At 40.3% G+C, this 18549-nt stretch overlaps 1 protein-coding gene and 1 long non-coding RNA gene across 4 annotated transcripts in view; one reads left to right on the forward strand and one right to left on the reverse strand.

The window, feature by feature from the left end:
- The window catches only part of casz1 (castor zinc finger 1), a 243477-nt gene extending 237584 nt beyond the window's left edge, over positions 1 to 5893 (reverse strand). For 2 of the 3 annotated variants that reach the window (XM_088617339.1, XM_088617340.1), the window contains exon 1: positions 1554 to 2051. The gene's annotated coding sequence lies outside the window, so the exon portion shown is untranslated. Of the gene's footprint in view, positions 1 to 1553; positions 2052 to 5826 lie in introns of those variants that run through there. The other variant, XM_088617342.1, reaches the window with a different exon arrangement.
- LOC148642169 (uncharacterized) lies at positions 1135 to 3779 on the forward strand. Its single transcript, XR_015929646.1, has 2 exons — positions 1135 to 1493; positions 3214 to 3779. It is a non-coding gene; the product is annotated as an uncharacterized LOC148642169 (long non-coding RNA).
- Positions 5894 to 18549: the final 12656 nt, after the last annotated feature.

The following is an 18549-nucleotide window of genomic DNA, read 5'->3' on the forward strand; positions in this document are numbered from 1 at the left end:
AATAAATAACTCTAATAAATTAAACAAAAGGAAAACGATCTCAGGAAATTTGATTACTAACTTCCAACAATAAACAACCGCCGAGCGCCTGGCGTTAACACGGAGATAACTTTTCGGATATACGCTTCGAAAACTGAAAGTAAAGCTGGTTCAATTGCAATTTAAGTTCTCTTACCACTTAAATGAACTGGGAGATATTTACCGGAGTACCGGAGGGTCTCTATATATTTTAAAAACGTCAACGGTCAACGCGAGCTGCCTGTATTAATATCCCACAGAAGCGATACCGAGTCTTGTCAGGGGATAAATAGCACGATTTCAGGGAATTCGAATTTGCACTTGCTGAGAGGAAGGGCTGGGGAATTAAGGAAAACGCCAGTGAGTGTTAAATTGAAGATTAAATTCGCCACCACTCCTGGGGACAGGATAACTTGGCATTTCTCGGAGCTAAAACTCTTTTCAGTTGAAAGCGAACGTTGAGAACACCTTTCGTTGAAGGTGGAAACAGATCAATTTCTGTACTCACAAATTAATGATTAACTTGAGCAAAATTCTCTTCCGCGTTTACTTTTACGGCGTGCACAACTTGGCGCAGTAAACATCTGAATTCGCCCGTGCTGCCCCAACAATTCTCCCGCAGAAGTAGCTCACAGAAAACAGCCCACCCACCGACCGCCAGTTAAGATTCCTCACCACGACACCTGTTATGTCCCCCAGCAAAAAAAAAAAGTCTCCAAAAAAAAAAGGATTAAAAAAAAAACCCCAACACTTCGATTAAAACCAGCCGATGCAAATTACCCATCGCGCAGGCGGGGGGGAGAAATAAAACAACTTTGCCGAAACGGGCTGTTGTCATTCCCAAGGACCGCAAAGCGAAAACATACCATTATTCGCTGAGACACAGGTACAAATAAATAAAATAGTTACAACGACAGCAGTTAACTTTCAATTTTTGCACGGCATTCCGCCGCTCGGCGTGAAATCAGTCCCCTTCCGCGCTGGGGTCTCTCTTAATTTTCTGTTTGGCACCAATGAATTATCATCCGGCGGCGACTATACAAAGCCAAAAGTTGCAATAAAGTCACACCTAGTTTTTTTTTCTTTCAGCAAGTCTTCTCCCCCCTTACACACACACACACACGCACACCGTTCAATGTAACAGGCTTGTCTTTTCGGAGGGTCCTGCGACGTCCCCGGTTTTTTCCTCCCAGCAAGTTTGGAGCGCACGACCTGCAGCCGCGGACTCGTGCTCGGAGCCAATGGGCTGTTCGTCTCGAGCCGCTCTCGCGCTCCGGCTGCGCCAGGAGAGGACCCGGGCGCCGCTCGCGGCGAGGGGGTCCACACGCCCCGAACCGGCCCTTGAGACCCACTGACCCGCACTGTCACACCGACACGCACCCCCAAATGGCACAGGCGAGCTCAGTTGCACCAAAAGTCGGCGGAGAGAGGGGAAAAAAAAAATAGGGGCAGTTTAACGCTGCTCCGCGTTTGAGGTATGAAGTGATATTATTTGTAAAAGGACTGTACAGTAGGTGAGAGGAAAAAAGTCTTACCTGTACTTCAGCGGCTTTCGGTGACTTTCCAACTAAAGGAAAATGTGTGTTTAGGATGGACGTTAAGGGAGCATGCGTGATCAAAGTTGCCTCATTTTTTTTCCCTTTCTTTCTTGTTTTATTATTGCATTTTCCTATTTCTAACACGGGGCGAGCAGCCGGAAAGACCCGCCATGGATACCGCTCCAAACTGGGAAGAGGAATCCTTAATTGAATTTTTCAGTTAGCAGCAGCGGCGACCTGGAAAAGCCGGAGCGGAGTCCGGAGGCGGGGGCGGGGGAATCGCAAACGTGACAAGTTTCCCTTTAAATGCTGGGGGAAGCGATTCTCGGCGCTGCAGATTTATGTAGTGTGTGTAAGGAACAGAGGTCAGGCTTTCCCTTTCTGTTTAATCGGGAAAACATTCCGACCTGAACCGATAATTACTCGGAATAGAACTCCACCTTATTTACAAGTCTGACGATGTTTGCAAGAAATCCAATTTAGAACGACCACGTTAAAAACTACTGTTTTGGAACTACAGTAATGGTATTTTAATGGCGTTCTATTATTTCAGACCAGACAGCTCTGTACCCATTTCAAAGATGCATGACATTAACTATTTTATATTCTTATTATTCTAGGATAACTTTGTTTCTTGAACACGAACTTGTTCTTCATTTTAAAAAAATCTAGTTTAATAATAATTATAATAATTGCTTTCACTTATATAGCGCTTTTTTGGACACTCCACTCAAAGCGCTTTACAGGTAATGGGGGCTCCCCTCCACCACCACCAATGTGCAGCATCCACCTAGTTTACAATATAAATGTTAAACCTTTTTATGACCACTAGAAAAAGAGTCCATTTCCACCTGGAATAATGTCCCCTCAAACATTTTGTAACAGCTCTGGAAGTTCATACAGTGGAAGCCCGGTTTATAGCTTCAATTCAAATAAACAAACATACAGAATATTTTACTGTTATAAGGAAAGTTTGAATAAAATAAAACATTTTAAATGTTTCCTCCACGATACACTATCTGCAGCGTTACATATATTGTGATTAGTGCATTTTTAAAAAATCCTTCTATTTCATTGGATAGTTGTTAATTTCATCAGAGCAAAAGGGAAGATGACCGTGTTCAGTCCCTTTTCCACACAATGTACAAGTTCTGTTGAGTTGAGCAAAACTGCGAAAGAAATTATGGCAGCCTGGATAATTGTTGAAATAGAATATTTTCACTTCCCCATACAAAAAACGGAAACATGCAGTGGAGGTAATTTTTCAGAAAGCATTTTCAGGTTTCTAAACACACCCTTTACAATGTTTCAGTCCCCAGATACTGTACACATCAGGAGTGTCAGATGTGCTTTGTTAAAAAAATGGCAGAGACAGAGAAGTGAGATGCTGTCTTGCAGGTCTTCATTGGGTCTGACCTTGTTTTATCTGCGACAATACCGATAATAATAAAAGATTTAAGCAGGAGTTACATGTTGAGATCAGCTATTTGTGACAATTAACAAACAATCAAGTCTACAGCTCCAAATTCTGCAGAGCCAAGCATTTCAGTCATCTTGGAAAAGAAAAAAAAACTATTTTGGAACATTTTAGCATTATGATGATGCTTTAAAGATTTGATAAGGATCTGCTGGGACATGCTACTTTGTGTCCCTACAGATCTGGCTGCCTGGAGCACTGGAAAGCAGTTCCTTGCAGACCGGAGCTGAAGGAACATCACCAGCACGCAACAGAAACAGGAAGTCACAGGCAGTGCAAGTATGACCAAGGATAAGGATCTGTTAGCCGGTGTGGCTTGAAAGAATCATGTTGAATATTCTAGTCCACACGTCTGTTCTCTTTAAGCATGTGTGGTACATAGTCAGAATGAAAGGAGGAACATTAACAGTCTTTGCTGTTTTTTTTCTTTATCAAACAATGACATGAATTTTAACTTTAAAAGATCTGGAAGGTTACAATTGTGGGGCATGCGGTACCTTACACTGGTGAAGAACCTTTCCATTTCCCTGCTGTAGGTTAAGGCTGATTTTTATATAGAATATAACAAACTGCATATGCTTTATTAATTATCCAGCATGGCGTATGAAGGAACCCAATGAAATTAATGACCATGTCTTTTTCAACTTGATGTATAATTTTGCCACACACAGTAATCCATGTATGTTACACTTGCAGTGGAATTTCAGGAGCCTAGCCCACAGAAATAAAAAAATATGTGATAATGTTCTTTAAGCCTGAAATTTTCCTTATCTGAATTCTGCAGTCCTCTAACTATTGACAAACAGATTATTGCCAATTAGCAGTTTTTGTAATGCGCTGTGTTCTACATAATACAGAATCTCAAATGAGATCAATGGCATAGCTAACTATCCAAGCAGGTAGTACTATAATCCCTGGGTTAGAGATATTTGAGTTTACAATAAATTGAGAATTTTTTTCTCAAAAAGTCACTGAAATGTATTGTGTTGCATGAGGCACCTTTGCAGAATGGAAAATCCGAACAAAGTTTTATGCAACGTGGGACTTTGCTATAAATAAATGTACTACTAATAATTTAAAACATCAATAGATATTATTTCCTTGTAGAGCTCTATTTATTGTAGTGCTTCACTTCTTTGGCAACCACCAATCCAGAAAGTTCATGAAAAGATACATCAGCCTTTAAAAGTAAAATGAATTTGACATCAGAAATGTCTTTCTTCAAGGTGCTCAGAATCTGAGCTTTATAAAACGTAGCTTTTAACTTCTTTTAATAAAGGGGTAGCCTTTAACATCGCAAGCTATTAATACTGAATAAAATCCAATTTGAAATGTTCCCATTTATAAATATTAAAACACATGTTCATAGTTCAAATCCCTATCCTATTATTTTCAGTGTGATATTGTTATAATGTTACATATTTAATGCTGATGAATACCTGCATTGTTCTTAAGCACAGCATGTGCATTGCAGTTGTGAACAGCATCAAGAGCCCAGACAGACTACAAAAGTTTCTTGTCATCCTGAAGCATTGTGCATGTTCCCATAAAATAACGAGTTATCCAGCAACTCATTATGCAATGAAAAATATTTAAGAAAAAAACTGAATTACTGTTCAATCATTAGTTTATTAACTTAAATTGCATACTTAAAGAAGATGATTTTCTATAGACATCAACACCTGCATCTAGGATCAGCGTTTCCACTTCTCTGGTGTAGGTTTGGAAAACCTGTTCTAATATTTAATTTCACAAACTCTGCACAGGGTTTTAATAATTGTGTGCTTACAAACATCCCTTTACATTACAGCTTATTGATTTGTTTATTTTAACTTGGAGAGGTTAGAAAAATAATCGCAAAGGGCAACCGCTATTGGCAAACAAAGGTTTCTCAATTTATTGTATCATCTTCTTAAATGTCTTGGGCAAAATCTTGCACAAAAAAAAACAGTTTCATCAGGCTCAACGCATGTTAAAATTGATTCTTAACTGAGACCACGCAATTGAAAGATTCCCAACCTCTTCCTTAGAAGACAGTGGGAATTTCTGACAAATAATCCCCGATGTGACTGTGTCCCCATTTTCAAAGCTTTACTTCGCAACATCAGGCTAATCGATCTGCTCAATGCACGCAACGCAGATACGCTTGGTCCTAATACCAGACTGCTGCTCTAGAGTTTAGTCCGCATGCCCATTCTTTAATTTGTTTCTCCTTAAATTTGTACACAGGGTGTACAGCTGCAATGGAGGGTTATAAAAAAAAGGGAAAATATCAATGAATTATTCCACGGATCTCTTGATTGAGTAATGATCCAGTACATTTATTGTTATCTGGTGACTAATCAGACCTCTCTCCATGGACAGATCCAACAAACCTGAGACTTTCTGGCTCCCCTGTCAGTGCTACGGCTAATTATATAGCATTAAAAGCTAATCACAAGGCAGGAGAAGGATACAAGTGAGCAAGCAGAGGTTAATTCCACAGTGAAAAGTAGGAAACGTGCTGGCTATGGAGCCTTCTACAGGTGCGGAGGAGAGACGGTGGATAACAAGCAAAAAGCGGGGAAAAGCTTGTGATTGGGTAGGGGGATGTGAGAAGAGGCCTGAATTCCAGGTGAAACGTGAAAAGCATCAAATCTGTCAACGGAAGGAGAGAATAAAAAGATATTAGTTGATTGTTGAGTCTGGTTTAAGTTTTAACTTCCTAATATGGGGGTCTCCCCATCCCTGTGAAAGGACACATAGAGAAAGCTCAGTGCAATCATAGTAGGAAGGGGAAAAATGTGGAACTACCTTCTTGAAGAGATCTTTGGTTCTCACTTTTCTGCCACCCTCCCTGAAATGGACTGGATCGGATTACCAGGATTCTGCTTGTCTTGCCAGTACAACGCCAATGCAAGAAATGCAAAAAACGAGAGTGCTGGACAAACATGACACCCTCTGGGTGATGGTGAAATGGCCGCATACTATATACTCGTGCTGCTGGATATGTGTTAGCAGGCGATACACATTCAGTTGCATCGGAAAAATGTCTGGCACTTAAATGTCACGCTGAAAGTCAGAACACTTCAGATAATCTTGAACGGTGATTTCACTTAGCTTTTTAAGCAATACCACAGATCTGAAGTTCCATGGTACAAAAGCACCCAGCTTTAGTTTTTTGCAACAAAATAACTCTTGCACAGCAAGATTTCATTGTCCCACAAGAAAGAAAATATTAATATTTAAAAATGTCATGAAAAACTTTTAACTTTGTTGGATTTAATTAAATTTGAGTTTTGGTGATGCAAACAGCAGTTGATTCCCCCACTTTGCCCACAATATGCATTTCGAACAAAACAAGGGCTTTCATTTTGTGGCAAACAGAGGCCGCTTTTAGACATCTGGCTTCATTCCATCCAGATGAGTAAAAGTATTATGTTAAAACACCCACACATATATATAGTGTCTGGATTGGCATTAACACTGAAAGGTGTCAATTTCTTCAGCCTTGGGTATGAGTATGAGTACGGTGAATTCAAGAAGAGACAAACAAACACTTCTTTACACAAAGGGTTGTGGGAGTCTGGAACAAGTTACCCAGGCATATTGTCGAAGCCGATACCCACGCCTTTTTCAAGAAACAGCCTGATGTGATCCGTGGATCAATGAGCTCCTAACTACAAAACAGGCTACAAATGAGAAATGTGGCCCTTCTCCTATTCCTCTGGAACAATATCCTAGGCTGTGTAGAGGCACTGTGACATCAATTGGTTTACAAAACTGGACTTATAATTTTGAAGAGCTAACCTGGTATTTTGATTAGCGACTTTTCTACTTTTCTTCCTCACCCCTCCCCAGTTATTCAACAAACTGTTTAAGGTCCTGCACATGACCAACCTAGAGCCGAGATAAAGAGAAGAGCTGGTTTGAAAAGGGCTCCAAAAGAGGTATTATTTGCCATCTGTAATGGCTATAAAAAGAAACACTTCACAAGTATTAAGTGTGAATGCCATTTCTTCTACAGAATCAAGGAAAAAGTTTGGATAACCTTGGTGCAGTCTGACCTTCATGAAGGTTTCAAAACACCAACAGCAAAAAATAACAGAACAGTGGAAATTCATGGTAAAAAAAACAACAAATGTGCTTGGAGCAAGCTTGTCTACATACAGTTAGTAAACAAAACTAACAAGCAGTGCATTTTTTATTTCAAAGCATATTTGGTTGTTTTTTGTGGATTGTATTTGCGAAGGTTCTGGAAAAGATTTCTTTATGATCGAGTCCTTCAGAATTAGACACTTACACATAGAGCTTGTACCATACAAATGATTTAAAGTATGAGATTTCAAACCCACTGTTTCATATTCTCCTTTGAGCTCTTGAAGGGGAAAATGTACTTTTTATAATGCATTTTTAATCCGACAAAAGTCACTAAATCCTTTACAGAACAGGGCACTATTCATTAGGCACTATTCTCCAGAAGAGTTAAGACCTACAAAAGAAATTAAAACAATGCACAGCTCACCACCCTCTCTCCCTATTCTCCCACTGAATTTCACAATACAGTTGAGAGCAAAACCTTTGAAGAATAACCAGACATTCTAATTTTTTTTGCATTAACTGTATCCAAATGGTATAGACACTGCTTTGAGCAGTTGATTCTGTTTGTAAGTAGGGTTTTTTTCGTGTTAACTCTGGCCCTTCTCTGTCTGTAGGTGTAGGTACTACTGAAGATCTGCAATATAATCGTTCAGTATCTCCGGTATTATAAAAAACAAAGGATTGATCCTGTGCCTTTTTGTCTGTCTTAACATCAATTAAACAGAATTTTACCTGTACATAAAGCATGAACTAATTACGCCTTGCTTTACAAAGTGTGGTGTTCTGCTTTGATAGCTTAGGCTAAGCAGTTGTTCCTGATACCTTTAATTACAACCATTGTTTCTCTTTCAAGTTTACCATTTTAATTGTCGCAGGCTTCACTGTCTCGACTGAGATGCCTCTTTTTTTTTTTTACCGTTGCTACCTCGCTCATTCCGTAAAGAGTGAATCAAACGAGACTGAAAACCCAAACACAGACAGGCACAAGTGCAAATTAAGCAAACATGCTCTTTGACAATCCAATCTTTCAGGCCGGATGAGCCCGTGACTCAGGTAATGTGGAGGGAGGCTGCAAAGCTGTAGGAATGGGTATCAGAGCAGCACATCTCAGCCAGGCTTTTCTCTTGGCTTCAGTGCACCTTCTTTTTGCAAAGATCAAAGACTCAGCAGATCGAGAAGTAAATCTTGCCCCAAATTCAAGGACGCTTAATGTGCATTCAAAAAAAAATCCTTCCAAGAAATAAAGACCCTTTCACAGAAGCGGTTTTGATACAGGATTTTATTTTTATATCCTTGTTGTATTGTATGAGAAAGTTTGTGTTATTTTTAATTATTCTCAATCTATTTTAGATATAACCTTAGGATGTGCCTGGAAAGCCGTTTGGAAAACAAAGCAGAATCTGGTATTCTAAAAGTGCTTGATCACCAGACTCCTAATGGGAACAAACCATAGCAGGTTACCCGATTAGAAAAAAAAGGACAGTTTAACAGTTTTGTGAAAAATATTTTACAGGACATTAGGTATAAAATTCCTTGAAGATACACTTACAGTATTGCACGGCAAAAATGACTTAAAGTCTGGAGACACTCAGTAAATCAAAGGTTGAACTTAAAGAGTTTGAAGCAAAATTGTCCTGTGCAACGTACTGATCTAAAATACAGAAGCAGCCTCTTCACAACTGTTAGAAATTTAATTTAACGCAATGTGCTGTGATTTTGTGCGGCAAACAACAAACTCGCGTAGCTGCACATAAAGGAAAATACTTTTTTTACAGGACATTGTTGGATTGGTCTTAATTGTGCCTTGACTTGCTGCACTGGGCTTGTTTTGTTATAGACTGAAGTGCACAGCTGTGAAAGTCAAACTGGCTGAGAAATCCAACATGGTGTTATTTCCCTGATTACTGCAGGCATTAGTAAGACTGTTGTGCATTCCTTTACTCTCCAGGCTAAACTTTGAATATTAAAATCTTTATCTGCCATCCCAAACCCCTCAGCAACATTTCTGCCACTTATCTTTATATTATTTCCTGTCTACTGACTCCGTTTCCTTTACATACGTCTTAGGAAACGAGGAAGGTCTATCACAGTTGCCCTCTGATACAGTCGATGGAAGAAAAACGGAAAAAAAAGTTCAGATTTCCATTTGGTCTATCCAGCCCGATACTGTGAAACACATCTAGAAGCATTCAGAGAGCTTCTGAGCTTCAACAAGCGAACCATCCAATATGCAGAGGAAAGCAAACCAAAAGGCAGTGCAAGGTGAGGGTGTATACACTCATTGTGTGGACCGGGATACTTCCAAAATGCTTCTCTTTGACCACATCATTGCATGGCTTTGCCTTCTATCAACATTAACGCCGTCACTACTGAGCAGGTTAAGACCACGTGCTGGTGTAAGTACAGATCACGTCTCCCTTCCCAGCCACCCCTCAGCCTGTGCTCCCTATGTAAAGCAACACCTGGGCAATATCGGCTCGTCTCAGAGCCCTTATTTCACGGCGGTGTTTCTCCTGAGCTAGTGAATCTTGCTCTGAGTACCTCCTGGCTGTATCAAAACTAAACCCGTTCTCCCCAGTCTTTGTGTCAGTGTACGGGAGAAATCCACGTGCGCACAGTCCACCTGCAAGCAGATTTTTTTAATGAAATTAAAATTTTCCCGACTTCCTCCATGCCCAACACAATGCGGTAAGACATCTAAGTACTCAATCACCTCAATACTGAGAAAGTTGTGCTTCACGCTGGTGATAAGGTGGTGGCACCTGTTGAACATCACGCCAGGTGCAAATCAAGAAAGAAAACAAAAGAAAGCAGTAAATATGCTGCACTTGTTAAGAGAACAACATCTTTCTGAAATATATGTTGGAAACTGAACTAAGACAGCGCACTGTTGTTCTCTGTTTGGGGTGTTCAAAGGCAGCAATTTCTAACACGGCAAGATGTTTTAACATCACAAAACACAACCAAACACAGTCCATCAATGACCGACCATGATCTGGGAGACCACACATCCCTGCGAGATTAGTGGGACGTTCCAAGTGTGATGAACAACGCAGGGATGTCAAGCTGCTGCAGAACTTCACTTGTATTGAATAATAGCAGCCTGATTACATGGTGTTACACTGTCCAGGTTCCTGGGACCCCCCCTGGCTGCTCTTCCTGTGGGCTCATCCTGATGTGACAATACTCAAGCAGGACAACACATGGGCTCAGGCTGCTCATGAAAGAACAGTTTTCTTGCAAGATGATGATTTCTTGCATTTTCCTGATGATGACTTTGTTGTGCAGTTTTAAGGAAGATTTTTGTTGAAATAGGTTCAAAGACTCAAAATGCATATGCAAAAAGTTCCAACAAGATTATTTGTAATAGATGGTAAACATGAGGTAAACTCAGTTTCAGATATTTTATAGTGGATTCCAATCTGAGGTATCAAACTTTGTTAATTGGTACAGTGTTATCATAATAGATGTGAGTGATTGAAATACTACCTTATTAGTTTAATGTAGAATTTGGAATTAAAAACATTTATGAGGCACTCTGGGACGCTATGTCTGGCTAAATGAACTACATACATGACTTTACTTTGCTTTGGGATTTCAAGAAATTACAAATCATCAGAATCAGACTTCAGAGATTGTTGTATGTGCTTTTTTCATCTTTAAATTAAAAATCGTATTGCCAATCTTGCATGATAATCAGATGGGGAGTGTATTTTATTACGACCATCACTGTAAAAGACACACACACAAAAATAATAAATTAAATGTATTCATTAAAGGCTGGAAAGAAGCCCCAATGTAATTACAAGAAGTGACTCCATGTTCAGGCATTTCTAGTTTTTACTTAATTATTTATTTATTCTAGGAAAATATATCTATTTTAATTATGTTCTTTAGCCAAGCATCTGATTTACTATTGCAGTAGTGAACAGAGAATTACAGAAATTGCCTTTGGTTGCAAATCCCTTGATTAACAGGTCCTGACCTTATATACTATATATTTGTTATGCTTCATTATCTTAAATCTATACTCTTAAAACTATGAATATATTTTAATTACAGTAATGTAAAAAAGTCATTCTTGAAAAAAAGGCTTTTCTGTAATTAATCTGGAAAGTGTATATGGCTATACATCGCCAAAGGACCATGAAATTTTCTTTTCCAATAACATAGAGGATCCCCATCAAGTAATAGATTTAAGATGGGACAAAAAAAGTGCGTCTCTGATAGATATTGTTTGAGTTTCTTGCAGATCCTTCTTAACTGTGATGGCATGTTGCTAATTTCATCTCCGTGGCATAATTTCAAATGAAATCAGACGTCTAGACCTGCTTCTGGTACACTGTCTACATCAGGTAAACAAACATTTTCATATCACAAAACACGGCAGGCACACAATCTGTACAGTACGTATGAAAATGCATTCTGGACAATTAATCATGGCAAGAGAACAGTTTGGATTCAGATTTTAAAGGAATGGAAGACAAGGAACATGCACATTTTAAAATAAAGATGCACTGATACTATACTGACTGCTACACATTGGATATGATTGTCCAAAGTCAAAGACAGGAGCTTCATCTGCGGTTTTTGGCAACAAGAAGCAGAGCAAAGGCTCAGGAAGACAGGTTTGACTGCAATTCTCTTATTTAAGGGGAATATATGAAGAATATACTGTATCCCTAAGCATGTGATTATCAGGTTTCAATCAATCAGTGTTATTCTGCATTTTTCTGCAATGGTGTTGATCACCATTTGAATTACATTACATTTACATTGCAGTAAACTGCAGTAAAAGAAAAGCAGAGTGGTGGAAAGCGAGAGGAGGCAAAGTAAGGAAGTTTGCTATGGCAGTTGTGCAAAACCACAGAAAGGGCACATGCACAGTATAAGCACAGTAAAACTTTCACATTTCGTGTTCATGTATTCATGAACCTCGTTTCCTAAGACGTATGTAAAGGAAACGGAGTCAGTAGACAGGAAACAACCACAACCAGCTCTTTTATCGCCTGATTCGTTAACTAACTCAATTATCTCATTAGGAAGCTGGCTTCACCAAAGAGCTGCAGTGCAATGACTTTGAAAATCTGGTATTGGAGCACTCCTGGTTCCAAAGTCCAAGCAGATGCACAGATATCCATTTGAAGACTGTGAATGAGGTCACTCATGATAAGCAGTCAGATTGCATGGGAGAAACGAGGATTGGCATCTGCCTTAATGAAATAAAGCTATGTCGAAACGTCCTTTAGAACTGAGAGCCTGTCCTCAGTTTAAAAGTTACCAACAGTGGCAGCTGCCTGAGCAGAGTAAATATGGAGCCTTTTTGAAAGGTGACAGGGAGGATGGGGGAGATGAAGGGTCAGCTGCTTCTGGAATCATCTAACACCGCTCACCGCAAGCATGACGTACTTTTGAAACTCTGAGTTTCTCTCAGGCCATTTCAGCACCGCAATGAATCTCATGTTCGTATCCATGTCATGCGACCAGCTGGCCCAAGCACACACAAGGAGACAGGGGACACAAACATGCATTTTGCATGCCCTAAAACGGGGCATTTTAAACATACTCTCGTCATATTGGTCCTGAATTGTCTGGCACACACAGATCCAAGTTACAGCTGAAATAAGAGACCTGCACAGAACACTGCCAGCCATAGTTCACTGCCAAGTAACACAAACCATAGCCCTGTAACGTTTAACCAGAACACTGGAATAAACAAATTACATAGTCTAATACTCTTGATTTGGGATTTATGGCAATATATTGAGAAAAGTTGCAAGCATCAAACGAGACAAACCACATTGAACAAGTGTAATTAATTTACCTGAAAGAAAGAATGCACCACTCTATCACTCACATCTCTTTCATAAAGGGTATACATCACAAAAAAAGCATAAACCCGCCTAATTATGAAAACTGTTCTTTTTTTAATAAGCTAAAATCATTTACGTGTTTATTAATCTAGCTTCTAACAATGCTAGTCACCCAGACACAAGCTGAAGATAAAATCTCTGGATGCAGAGTTAAATCAAATTTTAATAAAATCCTAATCGGCTTGTATGAATCTGAAACAACATAGTTCATCTAAATCTGTGGAGTCAGCAAGGTCTCTTCCAGTCGTGGTCTTTAATAAGATTTGAGAGGCATTACAACAACACAGCACACAATGTCACGTTAAGCTGCTCTTTCTGTCTGTAACCAGACCGAAAAAAATAGCAAGAGAACTAAGACAGAAAAAAAATGGTCATCTGTTCAAAGTGAGCTGAAATCTGATCTCTGGGGAGAAAAGAGTTGGAGGTACTGTATATCACATATCATCTCTCTCTGATCATTCACGCTTTCTAATTACATAAGGTGAGGAGGGCCATAATTTTATCATATTTGTTTTGCATCACTGCAAAAATAGAAAATGAGGGCTTGCAGAGCTGTACCAATTTACTTCATTTCGACCTTGATTAAAAGAAAATTAATTGCCACATCTCTCATTATGTTGCAAGCGGCATTTGATGACTGGAATGGAAACCAGAAAACAAGACATAATACCATGAGGGGAGCACGAAGCTCGACCTGTTTGTTCGAGACGCACGCCAGCCTCTAATGATGACAGGGAAGGCTCCAAAACACGGCTTTATACGGAAAACATCACAAGACAATGTCAAAGACACTGGGCTTTATGAAGAAACAGAGCTTGATTTTTTAAAGTGATTGCAAGCTTAAAAAAAACATGTTGGCTAGGTGTTGTCTTTCACCAGCACATCTTCTTTCAGAACCGAGCGCAGAGAGCAGCGTGTGTTTGGGCTGGCTATTCAGAACGCCCTTTTCAGGCTAGGGTTACGAGAATGTGGACATTTAAAAATTCCACTTTGGCAAACCACTGTTCAAAATGTTACCATCTTCCTTCATGCTAGTTTGTAGGAGCATCTTCTCTACATGAACTACCTACTCCATCCAAACCAGTTCACTGGGGTCTTGACGATAGCGGTTTGATGCAGTGATGAGGTTTTTCAATCAGCTAAACTGCTTGAGTGAAAGAGGGTCAGTGTGCAAGACCCACTTACTGAAGGAGACATCACCCCCTCGACTGGAGACCCAGTCTGGGGTGGAGGAGCAGTGCTGTTGACCAGTGTCTGAGGAGCTGTGCTGTGTGCTCTGAGAGCACAAGCGATCGTGATCAAATCCTAGCTGGGGTGGGTACAGCTGAGCTGCACCAGTCACACTGGCATCTAAAAAAATCAAGAGGAGCTGAATTCCCTCTTCAGGTTCAGAGCTTTGCCTGCATCAGAGAGCTTGAGTTCTCCCACATGAAAAAGACTAGTAGGAACTCAGGTGCAGACATAACATAAATAAACAAGAACTGATTGAAAGACACAGTGATCAGACTTGGTGTCTTCTTTGGCCTAAAGTGGCCTGATTGCCTGTGATGCGCCCGTCTCGCTGGTGAAAACAATGTGGCGAATCAGAAAACAAGAACAGGCTGTAGGAGTGTGTAAACCATTACTTAGGTCCTTTCTGCAAAGGCCGTGTGGGGAAGGAGTGGTCCGGTTCTGTTGCAGTGGGGTTCCTCTGGGCTGCACTGGGTCCTCTAGAGTTTTGTTGTGGGCTGTCAGCATGCGGCCCATTGCACAGATAGCACAGATCAAAGAGGGATGAGCCCCACACCCCTGCACTATCCCCACTGCTTCTGTCTATGCCTTTACTCAAGTGTCTGGAACAAATCAGGGTGATGGTTCATAACATTGTTACTATTATTAACAGCTTTTATCCAATGAGACTTATATGATATACTTACACCCATGTATGCACCTGGATAAGTTACTAAGCCAGTCGGCGTTCAGTACCTTGCTCAAGGGCACGACAGTAGTCCCCTCCCTGGGATTTGAGCCCACTACCTTCTGGTGAAAAGTCCAGAGCCCTCCAACTCTTACCCCCTCTTCAGTGTGTCACGGTCTTCCCAAAATGAAACAGGAAAACAACCCGTTCCCTAGAAAAGCTGTTTTTCCCTTATTTAACCATAAAAGGAATTAGCGCTGAACGGGCCCAGTCCTAACAGAGGCCTGCTAGCCTCTTTCACTGACTGTGAGCTGCCGTGCTGACAGCATCTCGGCGGATGAAGAGACCCAGGGCACAGACCTCCTACTTGTGGGGAACTCGGTCTACTTTTAAACACTTCTGAACGCGGCTTGATTAGGGAGGGACATGCTGAAGCACGGGATCAGGCAGAAATGAACACTACCAGAGTAACTCAGAGCAGTTTGGCTGCATTTAAATTAAAGGAGCTCTTGAAAAGAAGTACTGTGCAGTATATGGTTTAACTTAAGTGCAATTTGCAAACCTGACTTCATCCTTGAGATTCAAAGGCTGTTGACTCAAACAGCACCTGTAATGTTTTTGTAGTTTAACCAAAACACAGGATCCTAGGCCTTTTAAAAACAACATTTGTAAACCAAGGTCTTATCATTGCTATATTGTTACCTATCATCAAACATTTGGAAAGAAAATAGAAAAACAACCTGTAGGATCATACTGTGCTTTTAACGGTACAACTCTGCTGTCGAAAGAAATTAAAACGTCAGTGCGTTTGTACGGTTACAGAGCACGTGTGCGCAAGGGCAGGGTTAATGCGGATTGGGTTTCTGCACTTGCACCCTGGCACGATTTCTGAAACAGTCCCCCCGACTTTGGCAACAAACGTCTTTGTCTGTTCAAACTGAAAATCCAGAGAACGAAAGGGCTTCTTTTTTAAAAAAGGATGCCACCCCCCCCCCCCCCCCCCGCACCCCCACCCCCTCCATACACACACACACACTCTTTTAAGCCACCATATGTCTCAGAGGATCAACCACGTAGGTTTTCGAAAACGCGCGGTGTACAATTACATCAGAATTTGTGGTGGAGAGGGCCTGTAGAAAGAATAAAAAGCTGGTTTAGAAACGAAATCCTCTTTTCATCCCTTTGCACCTGTCTCTCTCTGAAAGCCGAGTGAGCAGACGTCAGACAGACAAGGCCTGGCTTGACATGAACCTAAATCTGAAATATTTATTAGCTTTTGACACTCTTCAATAGGGGCACTGGAACAATGGTTAATCTGTATTGCTTACATTTCCTTTGGCATTCTGTTGTTTTTTTTTTTGCATAGAAACAGCAGGACTGGAGGTGTATGAGTCTCCATCCACTGAGTACTCCTAGTATTCCCCCCCTTGTATAATCCTATTGCCCAGGTATTCCAAATGTCAAAGGAGACCATGGTTTTCACTTCTTAATGACCTGTGGAAGACTTCAAGAATTAAGACATTCCTACTGAGGTATTTTCTTAGCTACCATATCAGAGGAGGAAATGATAAAGGAACTTTATGGTGGCAGAGGTACAAATGTTTTGACTTCTGTCTTCTCAAACATACCATAAAAGATAAGTCATACAAGCACTGCTTATTCATTTTTAATGGCTCAGCTCTCTGCAGCAGTGACCAGGCTAAATTCACAGGCAGACACATCGATGTGCTGCCGCCTCTGGGCTGCCCTTCAGAAACTTCAGGTACTGCAGTCTTTTCTGAACAGGAACTGCTTTTCTTTGTGTGATTTTACAAATAAAGAGCCACAATGCATGAGTGGACAGTTAAAAAAAACATATGTTCTTTACAATACACTAAAAATAACACCTTGCCTCAGGGCTTGTTTGGAAACTTCTGAATCTTGAAACATTGTGGCAAAGACCTTATCTTTGAGCTTATCTTACAAACTAGTGTTTTATTAAGTAACACCTGAACCACAGCAAAAGACAGACTGTTCAACTCACAAATTAGCCCACTGAATCAACCCATCATGTGTGGAATGGAGAAGCCTGAATAATTTATTAAAATCATGTAAAATAATACAATGGGCCCTTTGCACTCTACACCTGTATTAACTTCCTTACTTTAAAGTGTTTGGATAGAGGAAAACAAATGTGCCTTATTATATACATACAGTAAATTATACATAATTTACCTTCGAAAAAGAAAAGAGCAATTCAGCCCAAACACGGGACTGTAACAAGAAAGGCTTCACTTCCCAGTTCTGACATAATAATGCAAACTTCAAGCAACAGATATTACCTTTGAGGTGGCTCATACATTATATGAATTGCATGTGATAATTTATGAACAAATAACAATGAACTGTCATTTTTGAATGTGTTAAATTTTAAACCTTTTAGCATGTCAACAATGCACACTGCCTTTGTGTGACTACTTAGAAACTATAGTATTAGTTTTTTTATAAACTATTATGAACTATAGTTTTAAATAGTATTAGTATTTTATAGAATTAACTAGAAATGCCTAAAAGGAAAGCATAGATACAGAAGATACTAATCAATAACAGTCAACAGTGCCTCCTGATTTACAGCAAGATTAACAGAATCAAAATGAAACATTTGTAAAAGAAGGAGAATTTCTTTTGATTGCATTTGGAGATTGATCATTTTTGAAATCTTATTACAACATCTTACCCATAGGGGTTGGTATTTCCAGGATTTTAGATATTTCTTAGGTATTTTTACTTATTCATGTAACAGCCCACAGAACCTAAGACATGACTCTTTAACTTGTTTATAATGTAACCCGAAGTTTGGCTGTAGGGTTTACCTTGTTGAGCTCTGCACTACTATCCTGCAGGTTAGTTGCTTTCAGAATGTCTTTTTGTTTTAAATTTCCAGAATCAACGCAAAACTGCTGGGGTTAATCAACAAAGAGAAACGAAAAAACTAAAAAACAGCATCAGCATCAGATCTCAGCATCAAATCAGCATAAACAAGGCTGGACCTGGTCAGCTCTAGATACCTCAAAGGAAAACATGTGTTTGTGGACCAGTAGGGGGCGCTCTTCTCTCTGTAGCAGAGGTCCATACAGCAAAACCAGTACTCCAGTATGGTTCCTGGGTATGCTACGATATAGAAGATGCCATCCTTCTGATGAGAAACTGAGGTCCTCTCTACCTGGTCATTAAAGATCCCATGGCACTGTGTGTGATGAAAGGGGTGTTACAAACTGGTGTCCTAGTCTGTACTTGTCTGGCCTCCCTGAATTCAAATGGCAAAGCGGTTTCTCACTCCTCCACCTGATCGACTGTGCAGTTGAACCGCTGGCACATCTCTCGGGCAGAGCTGCTCATCAATGGCTGAAGTGGGTCCTCTCCTACACTTCGTCTAGAGCACTTTGGCAACCACTGGGATGAAAAGCACTATTGAAACGCAGTTAATTATTAATTAAAAGGCTCTACTGAGAACCTTGACAAGCAAAAAAAAAAAAAAAGGAGATTCCCCACTTGCCCTCTCATTCCAACCACCCGAAACAACAGGGTGAAGAGGTAGATAGAGCAGCTGAATGTAAAATAGTTTCCCTGGCTGTTTCTGAATCCCTCTTCCCGAAGAGCGCAGAGAGGCCAGTTTGTACGACTGAG

This window comes from Lepisosteus platostomus, chromosome 23 (assembly GCF_059453375.1).
Source record: "Lepisosteus platostomus isolate fLepPlt1 chromosome 23, fLepPlt1.hap1, whole genome shotgun sequence".
NCBI lineage: Eukaryota > Metazoa > Chordata > Actinopteri > Semionotiformes > Lepisosteidae > Lepisosteus > Lepisosteus platostomus.